The 27,017-nt window shown below is 49.1% G+C and overlaps 1 long non-coding RNA gene and 3 pseudogenes across 1 annotated transcript; 2 read left to right on the forward strand and 2 right to left on the reverse strand.

Moving 5' to 3' along the window:
• Nucleotides 1-206: 206 nt before the first annotated feature.
• Nucleotides 207-1,015, reverse strand: LOC100387301 (NADH dehydrogenase [ubiquinone] iron-sulfur protein 7, mitochondrial pseudogene; annotated as a pseudogene).
• A 10,721-nt stretch (nt 1,016-11,736) lies between these two features.
• LOC100389107 (protein CUSTOS pseudogene) lies at nt 11,737-12,668 on the reverse strand (annotated as a pseudogene).
• Nucleotides 12,669-15,191: 2,523 nt separating this feature from the next.
• On the forward strand, nt 15,192-22,095 carry LOC144579230 (uncharacterized). Its single transcript, XR_013526342.1, has 3 exons — nt 15,192-15,325; nt 16,733-16,804; nt 21,964-22,095. It is a non-coding gene; the product is annotated as an uncharacterized LOC144579230 (long non-coding RNA).
• A 1,843-nt stretch (nt 22,096-23,938) lies between these two features.
• Nucleotides 23,939-24,939, forward strand: LOC100386941 (uncharacterized; annotated as a pseudogene).
• Nucleotides 24,940-27,017: the final 2,078 nt, after the last annotated feature.

Raw genomic sequence — 27,017 nt, forward strand, 5'->3', positions numbered from 1 at the left:
AATTTCGGTGGTGGTGGTGGTTTTTATTTTTCCATCCTGACTTGGCTCAAAAGTCTTTTGGGAATGTGTGGCCAAAATGGTGAGAGAATCAGGACTTCCTGGGGCTCTGACTTCAGATTTTTCAAAGGGAGCCCCTTCTAACAAGACAAGAGGCCAAATATACATAATGATTACTCTTTCACTTAAATGGGAGGGATTGCCAGAGGCAGGTGACAGTTTTTCTTTTCTTTTCTTTTTTTTTTTTTTTGGCAGAGGCCCGAGGGCAGGTTTATTGACAAACTCACAGGACAGAAGTGGGACAGGACGGCTCCAGGCGAGGCTCCGTGGCGGTGCTACCTGCGGTACCAGATCTGCAGCCTCCTCTCCTGTTTGATCTTCCTCTGCAGCTGCAGGATGCCGTAGAGCAGGGCCTCGGCCGGCTGTGGGCGGGCAGCCTGGGACGTAGATGTCCACGGGCACGATGCGGTCGCAGCCCCTCACAACCGAGTAGGTAGTAGCCGCCGAGTAGTGGTAGTAGCTGCCTCCGTTGGCACAGCTCCCCATGGACACCACGTAGCGTGGCTCGGGCATCTATCTGGTCGTAGACGTTGCGGAGCGCGGGGGCCATCTTGTTGGTGAGTGTGCCGGCCACGATCATCATGTCAGACTGGCGTGGGCTGGCACGGAAGACCACACCGAAGCGGTCCATGTCATAGCGGGGTGCGGCCATGTGCATCATCTCTACGGCGCAGCAGGCCAGGCCGAAGGTCATGGGCCACAGGGAGCTCCTATGGACCCAGTTGATGAGGTCATCCAGCTTGGCCACCACATACTCCCTCCGGCTGCTGGGTTTGGGAACCACAGCTCTGGCCTTCGGCAGGGCAGGCTGGGTGCTGCTCGGGCCCTTGGTAGCCACGGTCTGATGGACACCTCGTGCCTGCACAGCTGCGCCCACGCTGGAGCGCAGACCAAGGATCCAGAAGCCGCTCAGGCCAGGAGCTGACAGTGCCGCCATCTTGGCCTCGGCCTTCAGACAGACAGTTTGTTTTTATTTTGAGACAAAATTCATCCTTTTTTTTTTTCTGTCTCCCAGACGAGAGTGCAGTGGCGCAATCTCAGCTCACTGCAACTTCCACCTCCCATGCTCAAGTGATTCTCTTGTTTCAGCCTCCTGAGTAGCTGCGATTACCGGAGTGCACCACTACTGCCCAGCTAATTTTTGTATTTTTAGTAGAGATGGGGTTTCACCATGTTGGCCAGGCCGATCTTGAACTCCTGATCTCAAATGATCCACCCACCTTGGCCTTCCAAGTGCTGGGATTACAGGTGTAAGCCACTGTGCCCAGCCAAAATTCACCCTTTTAAAGTACACGACTCTGGATTTTAGTGTATTTCAACGTTCTACAACCATCACCACTAATTGATCATTTTCATCACCCCAACAGGTTCTGCCCATCTTCCTATTCCTGCCGCCTCTTTGTATTTGGGTCTTGATTGTGGAGGGGGGCCAGGCAATTGTGAAACTTCTCAGCAAAATGGGCTGCATTTGCTTCTTTTTACCTAGTGACAGTCTAATGCCCATTAACACCTGTCAGTCTTTTTTTTGAGACAGGGTCAGCTGGGCGCGTTGGCTCACACCTGTAATCTCAGCACTTTGGGAGCCCAAGGTGGGCCGAGTGGAATGTGAGTTCAAGAGCAGCCTGCACAACATAGTGAGATGACCGCCCCCATCTCTAAAAGAAAAAATTATTTACATTAAACAAACAAAAAAAGAGACGGGGTATCTCTTGCCCCGGCTGGAATACAGTGTCATGATCATGGCTCACTGCAGCTTCAATCTCCTGGATTCAAGCGATCCTCCCATCTCAGCCTCCCAAAGCCTTGTGATTACAGGCCTGAGCCACCGTGCCCGGACACCTGTCGGTCTTGAATGGGTGTCAGAATCACTTGGAGGGCTTGCTAAGACACAGATGCTGGGCCGGGTATAGCGGATCACTCTTGTAATCCCAGCACTTTGGGAGGCTGCGGTCAGAAGATTGCTTGAAGTCAGGAGTTCAAGACTGGCCAGGGCAAAAGAGTGAGATCCACCCCCTCTCTCAAAAAAAAAAAAGTTAAATAATTGCTTATTTGTTAAAAATAAATAAATAAACAAAACACAGAAGGCTGCTGCTCTCCCACAGTTTCTGATTTAGGTGTGTTTTGATGTGAGGCTTGATCATTTGTATTGCTAACATGCTGTGGCTGCTGATTTGGGCTTTTGAACATGCTGTTCCCTCTGCCTGGGAACCCATCCTCACCTTTACTTGGCTGATTCCTACTTGTCCATCAGATCTCAGTTTGGCTTCCTGGAGGAAGTGTTTCCTGACATTTGCCCTAGTTGGACTTAGGAACCCTTTCTCAGAGGCCTTATCTTGCTGTTTATCACACTGCGTTGTAATTGCCAGTTTATTGTCTCTTTTCTCCACTAGACTGTGAAGTCTTGGAGGTTTCTGTGTGTTGTGTCCACCATGGGATTCCCCGTGCCTTGCCCAAAGTGGGCGCACAGTCCCTATTACCAGCCCATTCTTGCATGGAGCTTCTGAGAAAACTTGAACTCAAGGGCCATTTGAACCTGAGCCATTTGCATCCAAGATGGAGAGAAAGAGGGAGGCAGAGAGAGCAGCAGGACAGTGAAAACAAAGCCAAAGCCCTCTTTTTTCCACCCCTTCTTGATTTCTAGGCAAATAAAGCCACTTGGGTTCTGTATCAGTTCTTTATCATCACAGTAATGCTGTGTAATAAACAGCCCCAAAATGACAGTAGTGCTTCTTATCTAGAGGCCTGGGCAGTTGGCTAGGTGGCTCTGCTGATCTGCCTAGGGATTGATGACTAGCTGATGGCTGATCTAGAATGGGCCAAGCTGGAGCCACTGAGATAACTTGGGTCTGCACCATGTAGTTTGTTTGTTTGTTCGTTTATTATTTGAGATAGAATTTCGCTCTTGTCACCCAGGCTGGAGTGCAGTGGCACAAACTTGCCTCACTGCAACCTCTGTCTCCTGGGTTCAAGCAATTTTCCTGCCTCAGCCTCCTGAGTAGCTGGGATTATAGTTGCCTGCTACCATGCCCAGCTAATTTTTTGTATTTTTAGTAGAGACGAGGTTTCACCATGTTAGCCAGGCTGGTCTCAAACTCCTAACCTCAAGTGATCCACCTACCTTGGCCTCCCAAAGTGCTGGGATTATAGGCCTGAGCCACCTCGCCCAGCTGCTCTGTATGTGTTACTGCATCTTAAGAACACATACCTGACTTTTAAAAAATCCTAATACAGGAAGACTGTCCAAAAAGGGAGTAAGTAACTTAAGATCTCTGAGCTCAGGCTGGGCATGGTGGCTCACGCCTATAATCCCAGCACTTTGGGTGGCCGAGGCAGGTGGATCACGAGGTCAAGAGATCGAGACCATCCTGGTCAACGAGGTGAAACCCCGTCTCTATTAAAAATACAAAAATTAGCTGGGCATGGTGGTGCGTGCCTGTAGTCCCAGCTACTCGGGAGGCTGAGGCAGGAGAATTGCTTGAACCCAAAAGGCGGAGGTTGCCGTGAGCCGAGATCGTGCCATTGCACTCTAGGCTGGGTAAAAACAGCAAAACTCCGTCTCAAAACAAAACAAAAGATCTCTGAGCTCCAGTTTTTCTTGTTTGTTTAATATATTGCCTGCTTTGCCAGGTGTAGCGAGCACTCTTTTTTTTTTTTTTTTTTTTGAGACGGAGTCTCACTCTGTCACCTAGGCTGGAATGTAGTGGTGTGATCTTGGTTCATTGCAACCTCTGCCTCCCCGGTTCAAGTGATTCTCTTACCTCAGCCTCCTGAGGAGCTGGGATTACAGGCACTTGACACCAAGCCCGGCTAATTTTTGCATTTTTAGTAGAGACAGGGTTTTACCATGTTGGCCATGTTGTTTGGAAATCAGGAAAGGTAGTAACAGCCTGATCTCCCCTTGTACAGGATTGGAGGCTGTTGTGATTGGAGAAGTTCATGAGAATGTTACTCTGCACTGTGGCAACATCTCAGGACCGAGGGGCCTGGTGACCTGGTACCGGAATGACTCGGAGCCTGTCTTTCTTTTCTCGTCCAACTCTAGCCTCCCGCCAGCTGAGCCTCACTTCTCTCTAGTGACTGCCAGCTCCCTGTACATCGAAGTGCTGAGCCTGCAAGATGAGGGGAACTACACCTGCCGGGAGATCCTGAACATGACTCAGTGGTTCCAAGTGAGGCTGGCAGGGAATGGGGCTGGAGAGGTGCTCAGAGCCTTGGGAAGGAGGAAGTCATAGTCAGGAATATGGATTATGGGTTCAGATGGCATGGAATTCATTCTGGGCCCTGCCACTTAGAAGCTGAGGGGCCTCTCACACCTCTATTTCCTCACCTATTAAATGAGGATAAAAATAATTCCTGCAGCTGGGCGCAGTGGCTCATGCCTGTAATCCTAGCACTTTGGGAGGTCGAGGCAGGCGCATCACTTGAGGTCAGGAGTTCGAGACCAGCCTAGCTAACATGGTGAAACCCATCTCTACTAAAAATAAAAAAATTAGCCGGGCATAGTGGCACATGCCTGTAATCCCTGCTACTTGGGAGGCTGAGGCAGGAGAATCGCTTGAGCCTGGGAGGCAGAAGTTGCGGTGAGCCAAGATCACACCACTGCACTGCAGCCTAGGCGACAGAGTGAGACTTCATCTCAAAAAAAAAAAAAATGACTGCTTCTTAGAGTTGCTGTGAAGAATAGGTACTAGTTTATAAAGTGCTTTAGGCCAGGTGCGCTGGCTCATGCCTGTAATCCCAACACTTTGGGAGGCAAAGTGGGCAGAGCACCCGAGGTCAGGAGTTAGAGACCAGTCTGACCAAGTAGTGAAACCCGTCTCTGCTAAATATACAAAAATTAGCCAGGTGTGGCGGGGACCTGTAATCCCAGCTACTCAGAGGCTGAGGCAAGAGAACTGCTTAATCCCTGGGTGGTGGAGGTTGCAGTGAGCTGAGATTGTGGCATTGCACTCCAGCCTAGGTGACAGAACTAGACTCGTCTCACGAAAACGAAAAATAAATAAATAAAGTGCTTTAAATGGCTCCTGGCATATTAATGAGCTTTTATTTTTAGCTTGTTAATATTATCCTAGCTATTTATATCATCTTATTATGTAACAAAGTTACAGTATATCATAATCAAAGCCCGGTGCAGTGGTGTGGGACTGTAGTCCCAGCTACTCAGGAGGCAGAGGTGGGAGGACTGCTTGAGTCTAGGAGTTCCAGGCTGCAATGCACCATAATTGCACCTAAGAATAGCCACTGCACTCCAGCCTGGGCAACATAGGGAGACCCTGCCTCCAAAAAAAAAATATGGAGTCAAGTTAGACGCCTGAATTTCAGTCCAAAGGCTGTCACTGAGTTCTGTGTCACTTTGAGTAAGCGCCCAGAGCTATATGAACGTCGCTGCGGCGGCCGCCACCGCCTCGGGCTACGGGGGCATGGCGCCCCCAGCGGCGGCCGCCGCCTACGGGCTTCAGCCCGCCACCGCCGCGGCCGCAGCCGCCAGGAGCCTGGGCCCCATGGGCGACCTGCGCGACAGGATCAGCAAGCATGTACCTGCCACCCGACGGGGACGCGGCCGACGCCGCCTCTCCGCTGCCCGGCGGTCGCCTGCACGGCGTGCACCAGCACTACCAGGGCGCCAGGACTGCAGTCAACGGAACGGTGCCGCTCACCCACATCTGAGCACCGGCCTGCGTTGGTCGACCCTCATTATCCACCCTCCACCCCCTTGCCCCGCACCCCCAAGTTGGGACGCCTCATTTAGCTTTGCTTGCCTGGGACTGTTGCCCATGGGGACCCTCCCATGGGGGAGGACTGAAAGTTTTGCTGTAGCTGTCGGGTTTTGTACAATAGCAAAAAGAAGTCAGGAGCAGCGGAAATGGGACTTCTAGAGAGTTCTTTTACCCCACGCCACTACCCCTTCTTTCTCCTTTGTAGGCTGGGAATCCCTGTGATATTTGCAAAGAAAAAACAGCCCCCCCACCCCACTCCTCCTCCTGAGTTCCTGGGTTCTTCAGTTACACTGAAAATGCTGTCGTTAGTTTGCAGTTAGCCAAGGAGTGAGTGAATGGAAGAACCGAAGTATCGGGTGAGTCTGGCGGGACAACTGCAACGCCTACGCGAATCGTGTCGCTTCTCTTTTCCTCGTGGTTTTTTGGGGCGCTGACCACTCCCAGCGACGCCGGCAGCTAAAGCCAATGTTAATTTATAGCCAGGTGTGCGTGTGTCTCCCGCCTCGCCGCCCCTAGCAGCGGGACAGCTTCTGTCCCGTCATGTTGAGTTGGTGATTTCTGCCATGATCTGTTTGATATTTCGCCGCGCTAATGTGTTCAGATTTCGTTTGGGTAGTGGGGAAGGGGCTATTTTTTTTTTTTCAGGTTTTTCAAGCTTTTGCTCTTAATTCCTAAATGAGAGATCAATAAATTTTATAAACAACAACAAAAAAAAGAGAGATCGAGACCATCCTGGTCAACATGGTGAAACCCCGTCTCTACTAAAAATACAAAAAATTAGCTGGGCACAGTGGTGCGTGCCTGTAATCCCAGCTACTCAGGAGGCTGGGGCAGGAGAATTGCCTGAACCCAGGAGAGGGAGGATTCGGTGAGCCAAGATCGTGCCATTGCACTCTAGCCTGGGTAACGAGAGCGAAACTCCATCTCAAAAACAAAAAACAAAAAACAAAAAATTTCCTAATTCCTTCGTAGATTCATTGACAGCTTGATGCCAGACACTGTTCTAGGCACTGGGCCACAGATGTGAAGAAGACAGACAAGGCCTTTGCCCTTGAGGAGTGAGCAGCCTACTGGGGTAGACAGATAAGAAACAAGTTAATGTGATTTTTCTGAAACATTTTAAACTGGGAGGTCAGATGGGAGCCTTTGGAAGTAATGAGTTCTTTGTTTGTTTGTTTTTAAGACAGAGTCTTCCTCTGTTGCCCAGGCTAGAGTATAGTGATACCACCTTGGCTCACTGCAACCTCTGCCTCCTGGGTTCAAGCAATTTTCATGCCTTGGCCACCTGAGTAGCTGGGATTACAGATGTTTGCCACCAGCCTGGCTAATTTTTGTTGAGTCTCTCTATGTTGACCAGGCTGGTCTCAAACTCCTGACCTCAAGTGATCTGCCCACCTCGGCCCCCACCAAAATGCTGGGATTACAGACATGAACCACTGCATCTGGTCTGGAAGTACTGACTCTTTTTTTTTTATTATTATTCTTTTTTCTCCTTCCTCCCCTCCCTGCATTGCAAGTAGTGACTCTTAAACTGATTGGTAAGTAGGGCTGGGCACAGGGCTCATGCCTGTAATCCCAGCACTTTGAGGGGCGGAGGTGGGAGGATTGCTTGAGCCCAGGAGATCAAAGCTGTAGTAAGCCATCATTGTGCTACTGCACTTCATCCTGGGGGACAGAGAAAAACCCTGTCTCTGAAAAACAAAACTGGGGAGAGAGCTTTCCAGGCAGAACATGACAGGTTGAGCTGAGCATGGTTCATTCACAGACAGGGAGAAGGCCAGCGTGGCAGGGGCCTCGTGTGTAACAGGGCAGGCCAAGTGAAATATGGGAGGCCAGGGTAGACTACTCCAGGGCCAGGTAGGACCTGTGCTATGGGTTGAATTATGTCCCCTGAAAAGATACATTGAAGTTCTAACCTTTGTTACCTACCAATGTGAGCTTCTTTGGAAATAGGGTGTCTTTGCAGATATAATCAAATTAAGAGGAGGTCATTAGGGTGGGCAGTAGCCCAGTTTCACTAGCATTCTTATTTTTTAATTTTTTTTGTCTCCTGAGACAGAGCCTTGCTTTGTTGCCTAGGCTGGAGTGCAGTGGTGTGATCTCGGCTCACTGCAACCTCTGCCTCCTGGGTTCAAGTGATTCTGCTGCCTCAGCATCCCGAGTAGCTGGGATTACAGGCACGCACCACCACCTGCTTGGCTAATTTTTGTATTTTTAGTAGAGGTGAGGTTTCACCATGTTAGCCAGGCTGGTCTCGAACTCCTGACCTCTGGTGATCTACTTACCTCGGCCTCCCAAACTGCTGGGTTTACAGGTGTGAGCCACTGCCCCTGGCCAGGATTTATGATTTTATTTTTTTGAGATGGAGTCTCACTCCGTGGCTCAGGCTAGAGTGCAGTGATGCGATCTTGACTCACTGCAACCTCTGTCTCCCAGATTCAAGTGATTCTCATGCCTCAACCTCCTGAGCAGCTGGGATTACAGGCATGAACCACCATGCCTGGCTAATTTTTGTATTTTTAGTAGAGATTGGGTTTCACCGTGTTGATCAGGCTGGTCTCGAACACCTGACCTTGTGATCCACCTGCTTCGGCCTCCCAATGTGCTGGGATTACAGGCGTGAGCCACTGTGCCCGGCCTGAGTTATAATTTTATTCTGTGTGCCTGGCCTGAGTTATGATTTATTCTGTGAGAAACTCCTGGAGCTTCCAGCAGTTTGGTTTCCATGTGGCACCATTTCATTTGCACATGGAAAACATATGTGTTTGGTGTCAAGAAGAGCTGATGAAATAAAACAGGGAAGCCAATTGGAGGTACACAAAGTTGGTGACCAGAACCAGGGTAGTGACAGTGGCCTTGGTGAAAATGTGCAGGTCTAGAAAATACTTAGGAAGGAGACCAGCAGGACTTGCTGGTGGATCAGAATGGAGGATAAACGAGAAAGAGACCTCAAGGACATGTCTTGATTTTTGGATGATGCCTAAGATTTCTTTCAATTCTCAAAGTTTAGGGCATCATGCATCGGGGCAGTGTTTTCTGTGTCTGGAAATGCCATAGATAAATTCCTCGGTGATGCCAGGAGTGAATAGGGTGCATTAAAAATGTCACCTAGCCGGGCACAGTGGCTCACACCTGTAATCTCAGCACTTTGGGAGGCGGAGGCAGGCATATCACTTGAGGTCAGGAGTTCGAGACCAGCCTGGCCAACATGGAGAAACCCTATCTCTATTAAAAATACAAAAAAAAATTTTAGCCAGGCATGGTGGCAGTCACCTGTAATCCCAGCTACTTGGGAGGTTGAGGCAAGAGAATAGCTTAAACCCAGGAGTCGGAGGTTGCAGTCAGCCGAGGTGGTACCATTGCACTCCAACCTGGGCAACAGAGCAAGACTCCATCTCAAGAAAAAAAAAAATCACCCATCTTGGCCCCACTGTTTGGTTCCCACTGTGAGCCCCAGGCAAGTGCTGGCTGGTCTCCCTCAGTCCACCTGCCCAAAGTAACTGATCGTCTCTTCATCTCATCAATGAATAACCTTATCTTCTATCCACAGTGGAGTAAGGTGACATTGCAACTTTCTGTTTCTTTATCATCACTGTCTCCAGTTTATAATGACTCGATCGACAATGATTTGTTAATCACTGACTAAGTTTATTGGAGGATAGATTAGTTTCATTATTGCCCCGTAGGGAAATAAAGGCGAGGTCTTGTTGCAATGAACGTGAACTTACATCTTTAAAAATGTGGGTGGATCACCAGAGATCAGGAGTTCGAGACCAGCCTGAGCAACATAGTGAAATCCCATCTCTACTAAAAATACAAAAATTAGCAGGAAGTAGTGGCGGGCACCTGTAATCTCAGCTACTGGGGAGGCTGAGGCAGGAGAATCACTAGAACCCGGGAGGCGGAGGTTGCAGTGAGCCGAGATTGCACCATTGCACTCCAGCCTGAGCAACAGAGAGAGACTCCATCTCAAAACAAAACAAAACAAAAATTAGCCAGGTGTGGTGGTGTTCAGCTGTGGTCCCAGATACTTGGGAAACTGAGGCACAAGAATCACTTCAACCCCAGAGGCAGAGGTTGCAGTGAGCTGAGATTGTGCCACTACACTCCAGCCTAGGTGACAGAGTAAGACATCTAAAAAAAAAAAGGAATAAAAATGTCACTGAACTCCAATGGCACTTTGCGCTCCCTCCAGGGAAGTCCTGTGCATGTCTGAGTGATTGTGCTGTGATTCATAGTATGGACTTTTCTTTACTTGGAAATACATGGGGTAGTTGACTAAGGTAGGGCTTGCTTGTGAAAATCGAACACAGAAACCCTTTGGTTCACGTATTCCAGAGCCCTCTGGGGTTGTTCTCCTGGTTCTCATCTTAGGAAGTCCCTGAGCAAAACACCAGACCCCTCTCTGCCTCAGGGAACTCGGTCTTGCTGCCCAACAGTGGCCAGCAGGGAAGGTGTGATATCTCCGATTGGAAGTTGGTCCTCATTTTTGCATAGATTTGGGAAAATAGGTTTGATTCAGTCACTCTTTGTGGGATGGCAGTGGTATTGTGGAGCAGTCCTGGCCTAGGTTCAAATCCACGTTCTACTAACTGTTGTTTGTGTGACCTTGGGAAAGTCCCTTGAACTCCAATGTTAATTTTACTGTCTGTGAATTCGAGGGGAATGGTGGAAGTCGTTACGGATTTGTGGTATGCATTAATGAGATAAACTCACGGAGCCCTCAGCACACATGAACTGGATCCACTGGGTAAGCCAGCGGTGGGATTCCCCTGGGATAGTTTATCTCAAGTTCCCAACTATCAGCCAGTTTACAGCAGGGTCTTTCAAACAGGTCTTGCTGTGTGTCGGGAACTCTACATGCCCAGATCTTTTCACTGATGTGGTTGCTAACTGGGTCACATTACCTCCTTCTCTCTCTCTCATTTTTTTTGAGACAGGATCTTATTCTGTCACCCAGGCCAGAGTGCAGTGGTGAGATCTTGGCTCACTGCAACCTCTTCCTCCCACTTTCAAACGATTCTCTGACCTCAGCCTCCCAAGTAGTGGGACTACAGGTGTGCGCCACCATGCCTGGCTAATTTTTTTGTATTTTTAGTAGACATGGGGTTTCACCATGTTGGTTACGCTGGTCTCAAACTCCTGACCTCATGATCCATCCGCCTCAGCCTTCCAAAGTGCTGGGATTACAGGCATGAGCCACTGTACCTTGCCTAGTAAGAGACAGGGTGTCACCATGTTGACCAGCCTGGTCTTGAACTCCTGGCCTCAGGTGATCTATCTGCCTGCCTTGGCCTCCCAAAGTGCTGGGTTTACAGGTTTACATGCTGAGCCACCATGCCCAGCAAACTTTATGCTTTTTTTTTGGCGGGGGGCGTGGAGAGAGGAGGAGGATGTTTATTCAAAGCATCTTAAGGTTCAGCACTGACAGAGGCAATCCCAACTCACTCTCAGTTTTATTTGGGTCCCCCGACAATTGAGTTTCCATAATCTGGTCGGCTCAGAGACACTATCATGTGTGGTATATTCACAAATGCAGACAAAGGAAATTCTAAAAAGCTCAGGAGGCTGAGGCAGGAGAATCAAATCTTTCCTTTCTCAGACACTTCTGTGAAGTCTATGTGGGCTAAGGGGAGAAGAACAGAAGTTTCTCTGGGCCTTGGCATCTTGGGATTCCTTCTCTCATTTTCTAAAAATGGTTTCTCACGCCAGGCTAAGGAGGTGGTGGGGGAGGAGGTCTCCCTTCCCCTGCCCACCTCAGACAGTTCTAGGGAGATAGAGTTTTCACCACTTGGCCACTAGTCTCAAATAACCGGAAGGCTCCTTTTCCTGAGGCCATGCAGTGTTCTGGAACCACACGCCCCCAGCCCCCTATGGAAGCACAGACAGGCAGGCCGTGCTTGGGCTTCTCACCCACAGCCACTTTTTTGGCCAGACTCTTGGGCAAGCCCTCATCACCATCAGGGTCTTACGGGCAGTGTAGACTTGCCAGCCCAGTCCTTGAACTTGGAGAGGGAGGTGGTGCTTGGAAATGCCTTGCCCCGGGGCACCCTGTCATTGGAGCTGAGCCCTGTGCCCACAGCTGGGTTCAGTTTGCAGGCACTGCTGTGGCATTCTTTGCTGGTGGGAGTGGAGAGGCCTCACTGGCCTTCTTTGCCTTTTTCTTCTTTTTGGTTCCAAGCGACACCTGGTCCCTGGTGAGCTCACCTGACTTCTGCTTCTGGACTGTGGCCACGCTGGGGGTGGTGGTGGCAACTATCGCCACCTTCTTGGCTTTCTTTTTCGACTTCCTTTTCTTCTTTGCCTCCTTCACCACCGTGCCAGGGCCGTGGATGGCTGACTCCTGCAGGATGTCCGACGCCGACACAGCTGCCTCCCGGCACCGCTGCCACTCCTCATCGCTGTCCTCACTGCTGGAGCTGGAGGGCCGGCGCTTTCGGCGGGGTTGGGGCGACTCTTCCTTCTCACGGCCTCCAGGGACAGACGTGAAGAAAAGGCGGAAACCATCAACCTCTGAAGCGACTTTCTGTACCTGAGCTTTTTTTGGCTCCTTTGCTACTTCTGAGATGGTAATGGAACTGTCCAGCAGGGCTCCCAGCTTCTTGGCTACGTGGGCTCGGAATTGGGGGGTGCTCTGAAGCTTGTTGCTCTGAAGCTTGTTGCCATCTTGTTCATGCTCATCCACCTTAGGCCTGAGGCTCGGTTGGGAGGTTGACAACTGGTTATTTGCAGCACCGGCTCTTGGCTTCACTGCCCGGTGCAGCGGTTGCTCCAAGCCCCAGGCCAGTATTGCTGCCTTGTGGCACCGCGCCAGCTCCTCCGCATTGCTACTGCTGCTACTGCTTTCCGAATCGCTCATAGTACCATTGGGCGCCGCCATCTTGAAGTACCGCCTGCCTTTTTTTTTTTTTTAATTTTCTTTTTGAGATGGAGTCTTGCTCTGTCGCCTAGGCTGGAGTGCAGTGGTGCAATCTCGGCTCACTACAACCTCTGCCTTCCAGGTTCAAGCAATTCTCTGCCTCAGCCTCTCGAGTAGCTGGAATTACAGGCACCTGCCACCACGCCCGGCTAATTTTTTTTTTTTTTTTTTTTGAGACGGAGTTTCGCTCTTGTTACCCAGGCTGGAGTGCAATGGCGCGATCTCGGCTCACCGCACCCTCCGCCTCCTAGGTTCAGGCAATTCTCCTGCCTCAGCCTCCTGAGTAGCTGGGATTACAGGCACGGGCCACCATGCCCAGCTAATTTTTTGTATTTTTAGTAGAGACGGGGTTTCACCATGTTGACCAGGATGGTCTCGATCTCTTGACCTCGTGATCCACCTGCCTCGGCCTCCCAAAGTGCTGGGATTACAGGCTTGAGCCACTGAGCCCAGCCTAATTTTTTATATTTTTAGTAGAGAAGGGGTTTTGCCATCTTGGCCAGGCTGGTCTTGAACTCCTCACCTCAATTGATCTGCCCACTTTGGCCTTCCAAAGTGCTGGGATTACAGGCGTAAGCCACCACGCCCAGCCACTTTGTGCTTTCTGAGACAGATATTGTTGGCCAGGTGTGGTGGCTCACGCCTGTAATCCCTGCACTTTGGGAGGCCAAGGTGGGACGATTACGAGGTCAGGAGTTTGAGACCAGCCTGGCCAAGGTGGTGAAACCCCGCCTCTACTAAAAATACAAAAATTAGCCAGGCTCGGTGGTGGGCACCTGTAATCTCAGCTACTCGGAGGCTGAGGCAGGAGAATTGCTTGAACCCTGGGGCCGGAGGTTTCAGTTAGCCGAGAGGAGGTTGCACCATTGCACTCCAGCCTGGGCAACATAGTGAGACTCTGTCTCAAAAAAAAAAAAAAAAAAAAGGAAAGAAAAGAGATATTATCTTTTATGTATACATTTGAGGAGCTAAGATATCAAAAGATAGATCAGCCCATGAAAGACCCTAGTCAGATTTCATGGTACATAGTGCCAGGCTCTCCCTGTGTCTCTTTTCCTCAGGCCAAGCAAGTGTTTAGTGAACAAGGGAACCAGCTGGCACATGAGCAATGAGGAAGCTGGTCTGTGTCGACCTCCAAGAGGCTTAGGGTTCAGTTGGGTGTGGGGAATGGGGAGCTCCTGTGTAGCTAGTGATGTGGCCTTCACTCTGAACTTCCAAGACAGGGAATCTCAGGAAAGATCCGTGTTTCCTGGCTCACAGTCCTATCTGATATGGACCCACCAGATGAGCCTTGTCTGTGGTGGTGGTGGGGTCACTATGTCTTCTCACAGGGTAGGGCCCTAGGGAGAGGGAATGTTGGGTATATACTGAAGAAAACTTGTTTGTGCCTGGTCAGAAAATGGGTTAATTCTTTGGCTGGGTGCGGTGGCTCACGCCTGTAATCCTAGCACTTTGGGAGGCTGAGGCGGGTGGATTGCCTGAGCTCAGGAGTTCAAGACCAGCCTGGGCAACACAGTGAAACCCCGTCTCTACTAAAATACAAAAAATTAGATGGGCGTGGCGGCATGTGCCTGTAGTCCCAGCCACTCGGGAGGCTGGGGCAGGAGAATTACTTGAACCCGGGAGGTTCAAGTAATTCCCTTGCCCCAGCCTCCAGAGTAACTGGGACTACAGGCATGTGCCGGCACATCCAGCTCATTTTTGTATTTTTAGTAGAGATGGGGTTTCACCATGTTGGCCAGACTGGTCTCAAACTCCTGGACCTCAATACAAACTCCTGGACCTCCTCTTGGCAGTGAGCCAAGATCACACCACTGCACTCTAGCCTGGGTAACAGAGTGAGACTCTATGTCAAATAAAAAAAAAAAGGAGATGGGGTGATTCTTAAACAATAATTTATTAATTTAGGTCTTGCCAAGCTTATCTGTTTTTGTTTGTTTGTTTGAGATGGAGTCTTACTCTGTTGCTCTGGCTGGAGTACAGTGACTTGATCTAGGCTCACTGCAACATCCACCTCCTGGATTCAAGTGATTCTCTTGCTTCAGCCTCCTGAGTAGCTGGGATCACAGGCAAGCACCACTATGCCTGGCTAATTGTTGTATTTTTAGTAGAGACGGAGTTTCATCATGTTGGCCAGGCTGGTCTCGAACTCCTGACCTCAAGTGATCTGTCAGCCTCAGCCTCCCAAAGCGCTGGGATTACAGGCATGAACCACTGTGCCTGGAGCTTATCTGTAGCAGGGATTGGTGCTTAAAGGAGCCTGTGGACCTCTGGGATGGACTTTTTTAGTGGCAGTCGCTAGGGAGATCAGGAGGCAGTGGGTTTTCACTCTTGCCTATAAAGGTGATATCACAGTTTCTAAGTTTTCCCAAAGACCTTATCCCACTGGAGAAGGACACATTAACTGATTAGCACAGACTATCTGGTGCATTCTCAAACCATTTTCCCTTCTTTTCTTTTCTTTTTTTTTTTGAGATAGTCTTGCTCTGTTGCCTAGTCTGGAGTGCTGTGGTGCGATCTTGACTTTGGCTCACTGCAACCTCCACCTCCTGGGCTCAACGAGGAACTGAAGATACTGAGATGTCAATGAACCTTTTGCAGCTCTTGACTGGCCAACCTGTATTTGTGGTGGGTAAGGAAAGAAGTGAATTCTTATGTCAAGGAGGACAGCAGAGAACTGGAAGGAGGCAGCCATAGATTGTTCTAGAACAGGATTTGACAAAACTTTTCTTTTTTTCTTTTTTTGAGACAGGGAGGGGCTCAGTGTGTCACCCAGGCTAGAGTGCAGTGGTGCAATCACAGCTTGCTGCAATCTCCACCTCCTGGGCTGAAGCCATCTTCCCACTTCACCTCCCAAGTAAGCTGGGACTACCTGCCTGCACCACCACACCACCTGGCTAATTCTTTTGTTTTTGAGATGGGGTTTTGGCATGTTGCCCAGGCTGGTCTCGAACTCCTGTGCTACTGTGATATTCTGCCTCAGCTTCCCAAAATGCTGGGATTACAGGTGTAAGGTACTGTGCCTGGCCAGCAAAGTTTTAAAAATTTTTTTTGGCTGGCTGTGGTGGTTCACGCTTGTAATCCCAGCACTTTGGGAGTCCAAGGTGAGTGGATCATTTGAGCCTGGGAGTTTGAGACCAGCCTGGGCAACAGGGTGAAACCTTGTCTCTACTAAAAATATAAAAATTAGCTGAGTGTGGGGGAATACGCTTGTAGTACCAGCTGCTGGGGGACTGAGATAGGAAGATCACCTGAGTCTTGGGAGGTTGAGGCTGCAGTCAGCCATGATCAGGTCACTGCACTCTAGCCTGGAGACAGAATGAGATCATGTCTCAAAAAATAAGAAGTAAGCTCACGCCTGTAATCCCAGCACTTCGGGAGGCTGAGGCGGGAGGATCACGAGTTCAGGAGATCAAGACCATCCTGGCTAACACGGTGAAATCCTGTTTCTACTAAAAATAACAAAAAAATTAGCTGGCATGGAACCCCATCTCTACGAGAAAAAAAAAAAAAATTAGCCAGGCGTGGTGGCATGAGCCTGTAGTCCCAGCTACTTGGGAAGCTGAAGCAGGAGAATCGCTTGAACATGGGAGGTGGAGGTTGCAGTGAGCAGAGATCGTGCCACTGCACTCCAGCCTGAGTGACAAGAGTGAGAGTCCATCTCGCAAATAATAATAATAAATAATATACTTTCATTTTAATTATTTATTTCATTTTAAATTTTTATTCATTTAGTTTTTGAGATGGAGTATCCCTTTGTTACCCAGGCTAGAGTGCAGTGACGTGATCTTGGCTTACTGCAACCTCTGGCTCCCAGGTTCAAGTGATTCCCTTGCCCTAGCCTCCAGAGTAACTGGGACTACAGGCATGTGCCAGCACATCCAGCTAATTTTTGTATTTTTAGTAGAGATGGGGTTTCACCATGTTGGCCAGACTGGTCTCAAACTCCTGGACCTCAATACATATATATTTATTTATTTATATGTAATTATATATATATATATATAAAGTAACTGAGAACTTTTCTTCTGCAATACAGATCTACTAATGAGAAGAAGAATGGAATTTCCTTTTTGGGGAGGATAGTGTTTCACTTAATTGGAATTCACAGGTAGTGTTCTCTCATCACATTGATTGAAAGTTGTCATCAGTAAAATCCATCCTTGGCTCATGGGATAAACAAAAACAGATGGTGGGCTAGCATTTGCTAACCCGTGTTGTAGAATCGATCTATCAGTATATACTGATAACAGTATCAGATAGCACATACTGAATATTGAGGAGGCTAAGTTCTCTGCTTATATTACTTTATTGGATCCTTCGATAACCCAGTGATACAAGTCATTAGCACTCTTTAATTTTATAGGAAGGGCAGGAAAGTGAGAACGGGTGGGACAGGCACTTGTAGTACATCTGTAAGTGGCAGCGGGATTTACGCCAGGTGTGTCTGAATACAGAGCACAAGCTCATAACTCCAAGGCTAAGGCATCTGTGTGCGAATGAGTCAGAAACTGACCCTGGCAGTGGCCAAGGCCTTAATAAGCTGATATATATATATATATATATATATATATATATATATATATATATATATTTTTTTTTTTTGAGACAGATTCTCGCTCTGTTGCCCAGGCTGGAGTGCAGTGGCATCATCTCGGCTCACTGCAACATCTGCCTCCCAGGGTCAAGTGATTCTCCTGCCTCAGTCTCCTAAGTAGCTGGTACTATAGACGTGTGCCACCATGCCTGGCTAATTTTTTTGTATTTTTAGTAAGGATGGGTTTCATCCTGTTGGCCAAGCTGGTCGTGAACTCAGCCTTAAGTGATCTCCCCACCTCAGTCTCCCAAACTGCTGGGATTATAGGCTCGAGCCCCTCGTGCTCAGCCCCTGCCCCGTATTTTTATTTACTTGCCTTTTAATGTCTGTTTCCTCTCCCATCTGTTTGTTTCTCATAGTGATTGCTACCATCACCCTGTAAGCAAAAGAGAATGGTGGTTTCTGTTTAGGAATATCAGCAGGGTGGAGAGAGAAGTGAGAGGGAAGCAGTAGGAATCTCCTCGTTTTGTAGTAAGTTAGGGTAGAGAAAGAACTCTAGGAAATCGAGAAGATGATGTCAGCTTTACTCAGAAATTGGCCGGGCACAATGGCTCACGCCTATAATCCCAGTCCTTTGGGAGGCTGAGGCGGGCAGATCACCTGAGGTCAGGAGTTTGAGAGCAGCTTGGGCAACATGGTAAAAACCTGTCTCTACTAAAAATAAGAAATTTAGCAGGGTGTGGTAGCATACGCCTGTATTCCCAGCTACTCGACAGGCTGAGGTGTGAGAATCACGAGTCTGGGATGGAGAGGCTGTAGTGAGCCGAGATCGCACCACTGCACTTTAGACTGGGCAACAAAAAAAAAAGACAACCCCAGGGGTTTACAGATGAGCTATGAATTTTGAACACTGAACATTTCAGGAGGCCCCTTTAGGCTTTCTCATTTGCTGTTTTTTCTTTTTAAATTTTGAAAAAAAATTTTTTTTTTTTGAGATGGAGTCTGGCTCTGTAGCCCAGGCTGGAGTGCAGTGGCGTGATCTCGGCTCACTGCAACCTCCTGGGTCCCAGTTTAAGCAATTCTCCTGCCTCAGCCTCCCCAAGTAGCTGGGATTACAGGCATGCACCACTATGCCCAGCTAATTTTTGTATTTTTAGTGGAGTTGGGGTTTCACCATGTTGGCCAGGCTGGTCTTGAACTCCTGACCTCGTGATCCACCTGCCTCGGTCTCCCAAAGTGCCGGGATTACAGGCATGAGCCACCGCACCGGGTCTTAAACTTTGAATTCTTCTATCTGCTTCCTTCTCATCCACTCCCTGTAACCAGCTCCATTTCTTGTTGAGAGCTGTGCTTGACTAAAATCCCTGCCAGCTGGTTTCTGGGAGTCCACAGTGTCCATACCAGTGACTGGGACCACTCCCCTCACCCTCTGCCCCACTGCCGAGGCCACAGTGTGAAAGACACAGACTTGTCCAAGCTGATACAGTACCCGGGCATTGGCTACCAGTACCTTGGATGTGCCCTGTGCTTTATTGGCTGCATGCCAACTGCAAGTACGCCCGAAGACCTGCTGATCCACATACCTAACAAACTAGCCAGCAACAGTGAATGGGACATTTGAGCACCTCCCGAACCATGATCTAAGTTTTTCCCTGGATGCTCTGTGGGAGGCAACATGATTCCAACAGATCCCTGAAGCTGTTAGGAGCCAGCTGTAACTTGATGAGAACGTTGTCCTTCCAAACCCATTATTTCTAAAATCCAATGGGTCTGGACACGGGTGAAGTAGGTACCGTGCCTCGAGGGGCTCTATCTGCACTGTTTCTTCCCACAAATAATTTTTTTTTTGAGATGGAGTTTCGCTCTTATTACCCAGGCTGGAGTGCAATGGCGTGATCTCGGCTCACCGCAACCTCTGCCTCCTGGGTTCAGGCAATTCTCCTGCCTCAGCCTCCTGAGTAGCTGGGATTACAGGCACGCGCCACTGTGCCCAGCTAATTTTTTGTATTTTTAGTAGAGACGGGGTTTCACCGTGTTAACCAGGATGGTCTCGATCTCTTGACCTCGTGATCCACCTGCCTCGGCCTCCCAAAGTGCTGGGATTATAGGCATGAGCCACCGCGCCTGGCCCCCCACAAATAATTTTTGTTGCTGACTGATTTCAGTTCAAATCTGTAACCATAGATTTATTCTTTTGGCTAAACATTGTGCTTCCTGGATTTATTTTTATTTTATTTTATTTTTTAAGATAGGGTCTCGCTCTGTCGCCCAGGCTGGAGTCCAGTAGTTTGGTGTCAGCTCACAACATCCACCTCCCGGTTCAAGCTATCCTCCTGCCTCAGCCTCCCAAGTAGCTAGGATTACAGGTGCCCGCCACCACGCCCAGCTAATTTTCATATTTTTGGTAGAGATGGGTTTTTGCCATGTCGCTCAGACTGGTATCGAACTCCTGACCCCAAGTGATGCACCTGCCTCGGCCTCCCAAAGTGCTGGGATTGTAAGTGTGAGCCACCATGCCTGGCCTATTTTTATTTTTTAAAGAGGAAGTCTCTGGGAGAGGTAGCACGCTAAATTACTTCAGGATGAACAGCTGTTAGATACAGTCTTTTAAAAAAATGTTTTATTGGGCCAGGTGCGGTGGCTCACACCTGTAATTCCAGAACTTTGGGAGGCTGAGGCGGGAGGATTGCTTGAACTCAGGGGTTTGAGACCAGTCAGGGCAACATAGTGAGATCCTGTCTCTATAAAACATTTAAAAATTGGCTGGATGTGGTGGCTCACGCCTATAATCCCATCACTTTGGGAGGCTGAGGAGGGTGGATTACCTGAAATTGAGGGTTTAAGACCAGACTGATCAACATGGAGAAACCCCGTCTCTACTAAAAATACAAAATTAGCCGGGCGTGGTGGTGCATGCCTGTAGTCCCAGCTACTCGGGAGCCTAAGGCAGGAGAATCGCTTGAACCTGGAAGGCAGAGGTTGCAGTGAACCAAGATCACACCACTGCACTCCAGCCTGGGCAACGAGTGAAACTGCGTCTCAAAAAAAAATATTTTTTAATTAGCTGGTGTGGTTGTGTGCGCTTGTAGTCCCAGCTACTCGAGAGGCTAAGGTGGGAAGATTGCTTGAGCCTAGGAGTTTGAGGCTACAGTGAGCTGTGATTGTGTCACTGCACTCCAGCCTGGGTGATAGAGGGAGACTCTATCTCAAATAAATAAATACTTTTTTTTTTTTTTTTGAGACGGAGTTTCGCTCTTGTTACCCAGGCTGGAGTGCAATGATGCGATCTCGGCTCACCGCAACCTCTGCCTCCTGGGTTCAAGCAATTCTCCTGCCTCAGCCTCCTGAGTAGCTGGGATTACAGGCATGCACCACCATGCCCAGCTAATTTTTTGTATTTTTAGTAGAGACGGGGTTTCACCATGTTGACCATCATGGTCTTGATCCCTTGACCTCGTGATCCACCTGCATCAGCCTCCCAAAGTGATTGGATTACAGGCTTGAGCACGGGCCCGGCCATAAATACATAATTTTAAAAAGTAACAAAAACTAAAATAGAAATGTTTGAATTGACAAGTAATAATTGTATATATTTTGGGGGGATACATTCTTTTCTTCAAGGGTATGTGGCACCTTAAATGCACTGGGTACCAAGAGCAGAGGGCATTTCAGGGGACAAGAAGGAAGTTCAGAAATGTAAAGACAAGGCTGGGCACGGTGGCTCAGGCCTGTAATCCCAGCACTTTGGGAGGCCGAGGTAGGTGGATAATTTGAAGTCAGGAGTTCTAGGAATTATGGGAATCCTCCTGAAATCCAAGTTCCCAGATAGCAGCCAAGGGCCAGCCTTGCAAGCAGGTCTTTCTAAGGAGAGCAGTCCCAGGACTGCTGTGTTAGTTCTTCACTGCACAGAAATACTTTCCATTCTGTAGTGTTTTATCTTGAGACAAGGTCTCACTCTGTCACCCAGGCTGGAGTTCAGGGGCAAGATCCTGGCTTGGTGCAGCCTCAACCTTCCAGACTCAAACCAGCCTCCTACCTCAGCCTCCCAATTAGCTGGGACTATAGGCATGTGATACCACACCCAGTTAATCATTTATTTATTTTGAGATGAAGTCTTACTCTGTCGCCCAGGCTGGAGTGTAATGGCACAATCTCAGCTCACTGCAACCTCTGCCTCCCAGTTCAAGCAATTCTCCTGCCTAAGTGTCCCAAGTAGCTGGGACTACAGGTGCAGGCCACCATGCCTGGCTAATTTTTATATTTTTAGTAGAGATGGGGTTTTACCACATTGGCCAGGCTGGTCTCAAACTCCTGACCTCAAGTGATTCACCTGCCTCTACCTACCAAAGTGCTAGGATTACAGGCATGAACCACCACGCCCAGCTACATCTCTTATTTCTCTAGATGCAATGTGGTCTCCCTGTGTGCTTAGGAGGAAAAGGTTTGGTGACACATAGGGTGGTCCCAGCTTTCAATGCTTTTGGGCACACCATGTGGCTGCCTTGTATGGTTTCAGAATAGGTAAGCATGCTGAATGACACCATACAAAGAAGCTCCCAAGAGCATGGTGACCTGTTCTGGATGCCTCCTGGTGGGGGTGCTGGAAGCCAGGGAAAATACCACTTATTCTGACCTTGCGCCTATCTTGCCATCAATAATGTGTATTTCTGCAAAACACAGAGAAACATTTAGAAAATGATATGCCAAAACATTTTACATTTTTATTTCATCAGAGACAAAATTGGACAGGAGCAATTGAGTATATGTCTTTAGATTGCCCCATTGAAAATCACGCCAGTGGAATACTGATGTGAGAATACAGCTCTGTGTCTCTGCAGACCAGAAAAAAACTCTGAAAAAATGGAAACAGCTGATGCCTTAACAGGACCAGCCTATAATCAGTTATCATCGAGTGTCTGAACATGCAATAAAAATAAAAAGAGGGGAAAAAAAGTAATGTTAGTGGTAAATAATGTTTTCCCAGAAAGAAAAATAGGTCTTGGTGTGGTTGGTACATTAGGAAACATCATGTGAGCTGCGTTCTAATGACATAACAGAAATAGCTCTGAAAGACACATTAGTATTTTACACCCAAAATCAATAACTCCCTACTGAGTGCATAGGATTACTATTATGCTTCATTAAAGTGTATTTGAAGCTATTCAACATCAAGTGGGGTTGCGAAGGACAATAAGAGCCACTGGGAATGTGACTCTGAAAAAGGAAGTGAGAAATAGGTGATAAAAATGGTTAGAAAGGGTCCTGTGTGTCCATGGATGTGAGGTGCTTGGGAGGGTCCCCAGGTGGGAAACAGGCCAGAGGCAGGCTGGACTCCAGCTTGCCCAGTGTCCTCTCTGACGTTCTCTCTCCAGCATTCTCCTGCCTTCTGGCTTGGGCTGCAACCTATCGAAGTTGACTGACCCACGGAGGTGCCCCAAGGGAGGGCTGCTCTCAACACCCAGACTTGAGGGAAAGCTTGTTTGACATGTTCAAGCGCACTCACAGAGTCACCTGCTCTGCCGCTCTGTAACTCCGAACAAGTCACTTTCCCTCCCAGCAGAACCATGGGCTGCCGCAGGATTGCATGCAGAGGGCTTCCTTGCTTAGTGAAGGCAGAAAGGAAAACCTTGGGAAACTCAAGACCTAAGACACAGGGTATGGCCAGGTGTGGTGGCTCACTCCTATGATCCCATAGTACTTTGGGAGGCTGAGGTGGGAGCATCTCTTGAGCCTGGGGGCCTGAGGCTGCAGTAGGCTTTGATCGTGCCACTGCACTCCAGCCTGGGTGACAGACTGAGACCCTGTCTCAAAGAAAATAAATAAATAAAATTAAGAGACAGAGCTTGCCCTTCAGGCTGGTGCGCAGTGGCATACTCTCAGCAACCTTGAACTCCCAGGCTCAAGCGATTCTTCTGCCTCAACCTCCTGAGTAGCTAGAACCAAAGGCATGGGTACCATCACACAAGATAATTTTTTAAGTTTTTAAAGACACAGTCTCACTATGTTGTCCAGGCTGGTCTTGAATTTCTAGCCTTAAGCAATCCTCCCTCCTCGAACTCCCAAAGCACTGGGATTACCTCTGTGAGCCTTCATAGCAACCGTCTTTTTTTTTTTTTTTTTTTTTTTTGAGACGGAGTTTCGCTGTTGTTACCCAGACTGGAGTGCAAAGGCACGATCTCGGCTCACCTCAACCTCCGCCTTCTGGGTTCATGCAATGCTCCTGCCTCAGCCTCCCGAGTAGCTGGGCTACAGGCGCGCACCACCATGCCCAGCTAATTTTTGTTGTTTTTGTTTTTGTTTTTGAGACGGAGTTTCACTCTTGTTACCCAGGCTGGAGTGCAATGGCGCAATCTCCGCTCACCGCAACCTCCGCCTCCTGGGTTCAGGCAATTCTGCCTCAGCCTCCCAAGTAGCTGGGATTACAGGCACGCGCCACCATGCCCAGCTAATTTTTTGTATTTTTAGTAGAGACGGGGTTTCACCATGTTAACCAGGATGGTCTCGATTCTTGACCTTGTGATCCACCCGCCTCGGCCTCCCAAAGTGCTGGGATTACAGGCTTGAACCACCGTGCGGGGCAATTTTTGTATTTTTAGTAGAGAAGGGGTTTCACTTCGTTGACCAGGATGGTCTCGATCTCTTGACCTCGTGATCCACCCGCCTCGGCCACCCAAAGTGCTGGGATTATAGGCGTGAGCCACCGCGCCTGGCCTTTACAAAATATTTTTTAAGAGTGGGAGCCGCCGCCGCCGCACTGGGAGCTCGCAGGCGCCACGTCGCCCTCGCCACCGCCTCCTGCCCGTGCGGCCTCTGAGCGTCCCCGCCACGCTCCCAACCCCGCCGGCGGCCAGGGGCGCTCTCGGCCGTCCCGGGCAGTGTCCCCGCTGTGGCCTTGCGGCGATAGCCACCAAGATCGACAAAGAAGCTTGCTGGGCGGCGTACAACCTGGTGCGCGACGACGGCTCGTCCGTCATCTGGGTGACTTTTAAATATGACGGCTCCACCATCGTCCCCGGCGAGCAGGGAGCGGAATACCAGCACTTCATCCAGCAGTGCACAGATGACGTCCGGTTGTTTGCCTTCGTGCGCTCCACCACCGGGGATGCCATGAGCAAGAAGCCCAAGTTCACTCTCATCACATGGATCAGTGAGGACGTCAGCGGGCTGGAGCGCGCCAAAACCAGGACGGACAAGACCCTGGTCAAGGAGGTCGTATAGAATTTCGCTAAGGAGTTTGTGATCAGTGATCGGAAGGAGCTGGAGGAAGATTTCATCAAGAGTGAGCTGAATAAGGCGGGCGGAGCCATCTACGACGCCCAGAGGAGTAACCCCAGCCCCCTGCCTGCCAAAGTCATCTGCCTGCTCCCCAGGGGAGGGGACCGCCAGCTTCAGCTACCAGCCCACCAGCCCACAAGGGAGAAAAGAAGCCATGAGAGGCAGCGCCCGCCACCCTGTGTCTGCAGCCCCCACCTTCCTGCTTCTCACAACCCTGCTGTGTCCCATCTCAGGACGCTCATGGAACCTCTTTCTTTGATCTTTTTCTTTCCTCCCCCTCTTTTTTGTTCTAAAGGAAAATCATTTTGATGCAAGGTCCTGCCTACCGTCAGATCCGAGGGGACTCCTGCAGTGACCCCTTTTCCTGGAGTTTCTGTTACATGGGACGAGGTCCTCCTAGTGAGATCTGCATGGCCTCACATTGCTTCCAGAGCCGGGGCCTGTTTTGCCATCTTGGTTTTCTTGGGCACCACTCGGGCAGCTGGGCCAGGAGCTGTGCCCGGTGCCTGCAGCCTTCAAAAACACACACGTCCATTCCCTAGTCAGACCCAGACCTCCTGGAATCTGCCCCAGCCTCCCTCCTCCCACCTCCATCCAGAGTTGCCTAAGTTGCATGTCTGGCAGAGGCAGGATTGCTTGGGGGTGAGGTCAGGGCTGGCTCAGACCGAATAAGGAGAGAAGATTTGCCTTAAAACTTGCCTGGCAGTGGCTTTACTACACGGTCTGAAATCACCTGTTCCCACCCTCTTGACAGGCATTTCCTTGTGACACAGAGAAGGGCAAAGATCTGAGCCCAGAGTTGACAGAGTACTTCAGGGTTCACTTCAGGGGCTCCCAAAGCAATAAGGATGCTAGGAAGAGAGGCCCAGGGTGGGGACTGGGAATTTAAAGATTGCTGGGAATGGATCATTTAGGTTCTGGAAGCTACTGTGCAAGCTGTGAGGATGGCTTAGGCCGCAGGGCTGATCCACTGAGCTGGGAGCTGAGCAAAGCCTTGGTAACGGTGCGCCAAAAGCCTTCGGCTTCAATCCTAGGCCCGCACCACACACTCAAAAGCATCGTTGTGTTTTGTTTTTAAAGAAAGATGAGAGTGGCTTGGTTCTTCATGAGCACATCTGATATAGCTCTTTTTCTTTCTTCCTTGCTCATTTTGTTTTGGGGAAGAAATCTGTACTGCATTGGAGTTGTGAAGAACATCTCTGCACTCAGTTGACAGAAATAAATGTTTTTTTTGTTTTTCAAAAAAAATATTTTTTAAGAGAAAAAGATTAGAAATAGCTAAAATTCATTCAAAAAGAAATTCACCATATATTTTCTTCATTAGGTTAGCTCCAAGGAGTTTTATTTTTTATTTTTAGACAGGATCTCACCCTGTTGCCCAGGCTAGAGTGCAGTGGTGTGATCTCGGCTCACTGCAACCTCTGCCTCCTGGGTTCAAGTAATTCTCCTGCCTCAGCCTCCCAAGTAGCTGGAATTACAGGCACTCGCCACCACACCTGTTTAATTTTTGTATTTTTAGTAGAGACAGGCTTTCACCATGTTGGTCAGGCTAGTCTTGAACTCCTGACCTAATTATCCACCTGCCGTGGCCTCCGAAAGTGCTGGGATTACAGGTGTGAGCCACTATGCCCGGCCACCAAGGAGTATTTTATATATTGGAAGTGATTATGTAACTGTTACTTATAGCTGATATTCTGTTTTTGCTTAATTTTAAAATAAAAGTGAGGGAAATGATGGGTTCTGGCCTGATGAACTCCGGGCCTGGAGTGTAAGGCTTGGCTGGTGCATCTGGTCAGTTTCTGATGCCATCTAGTGTTAATGACATAAAATCTTTGTGAGCAGCCTCCAGGACTCGGCCTTGGAAACTCCTCAGAGATCAGAAAGGTACTGATGGGCTGGGAGCGGTGACTCATTCCTGTAATCCCAGCACTTTGGGAAGCTGAGGGGGGTGGATCACCTGAGGTTAGGAGTTCGAGATGAGCCTGGGCAAAACAGCAAAACCCCATCTCCACTAATAATACAAAAATTGGCTGGGCGAGGTGGTTCATGCCTGTAATCCTAGCACTTTGGGAGGCTCAGACGGGCAGGTTGCCTGAGTTCAGGAGTTTGAGACCAGCCTGGGCAACATGGTGAAACCCTGTCTCTACTAAAATACAAAAACATTAGCCAGGTGTGGTGGCATGTGCCATGTTATAGAGACTACTGGGGTAGCTATTTTTCTCAGGGCGAGAGACTTCCTGGGAGAAGCTGAGCAGGAAAGGACAACACAGAAACAGCTCTCCTTGCAGAGGAACAGCACGCACAAAGGCCCCGAGCTGGAGGAGCTTTGGCCTGTCTAAGGAACAGTGGAACGGCCAAGGTGGCCGGAGCATGGGGGAAAGGAACAGGTGATGCCACACAAGGTCAGAGAGTTGGGCAGGGGCAGCGCCATTTGAACTTTGTAAACTAAAAAAAGGAGTTAGGATTTTATTCCAGCCACACTAAGAAGCCACTGGGCTTTTAAGTAGGGTAG

The sequence above is a fragment of the Callithrix jacchus genome, chromosome 14 (genome assembly GCF_049354715.1).
Source record: "Callithrix jacchus isolate 240 chromosome 14, calJac240_pri, whole genome shotgun sequence".
NCBI lineage: Eukaryota > Metazoa > Chordata > Mammalia > Primates > Cebidae > Callithrix > Callithrix jacchus.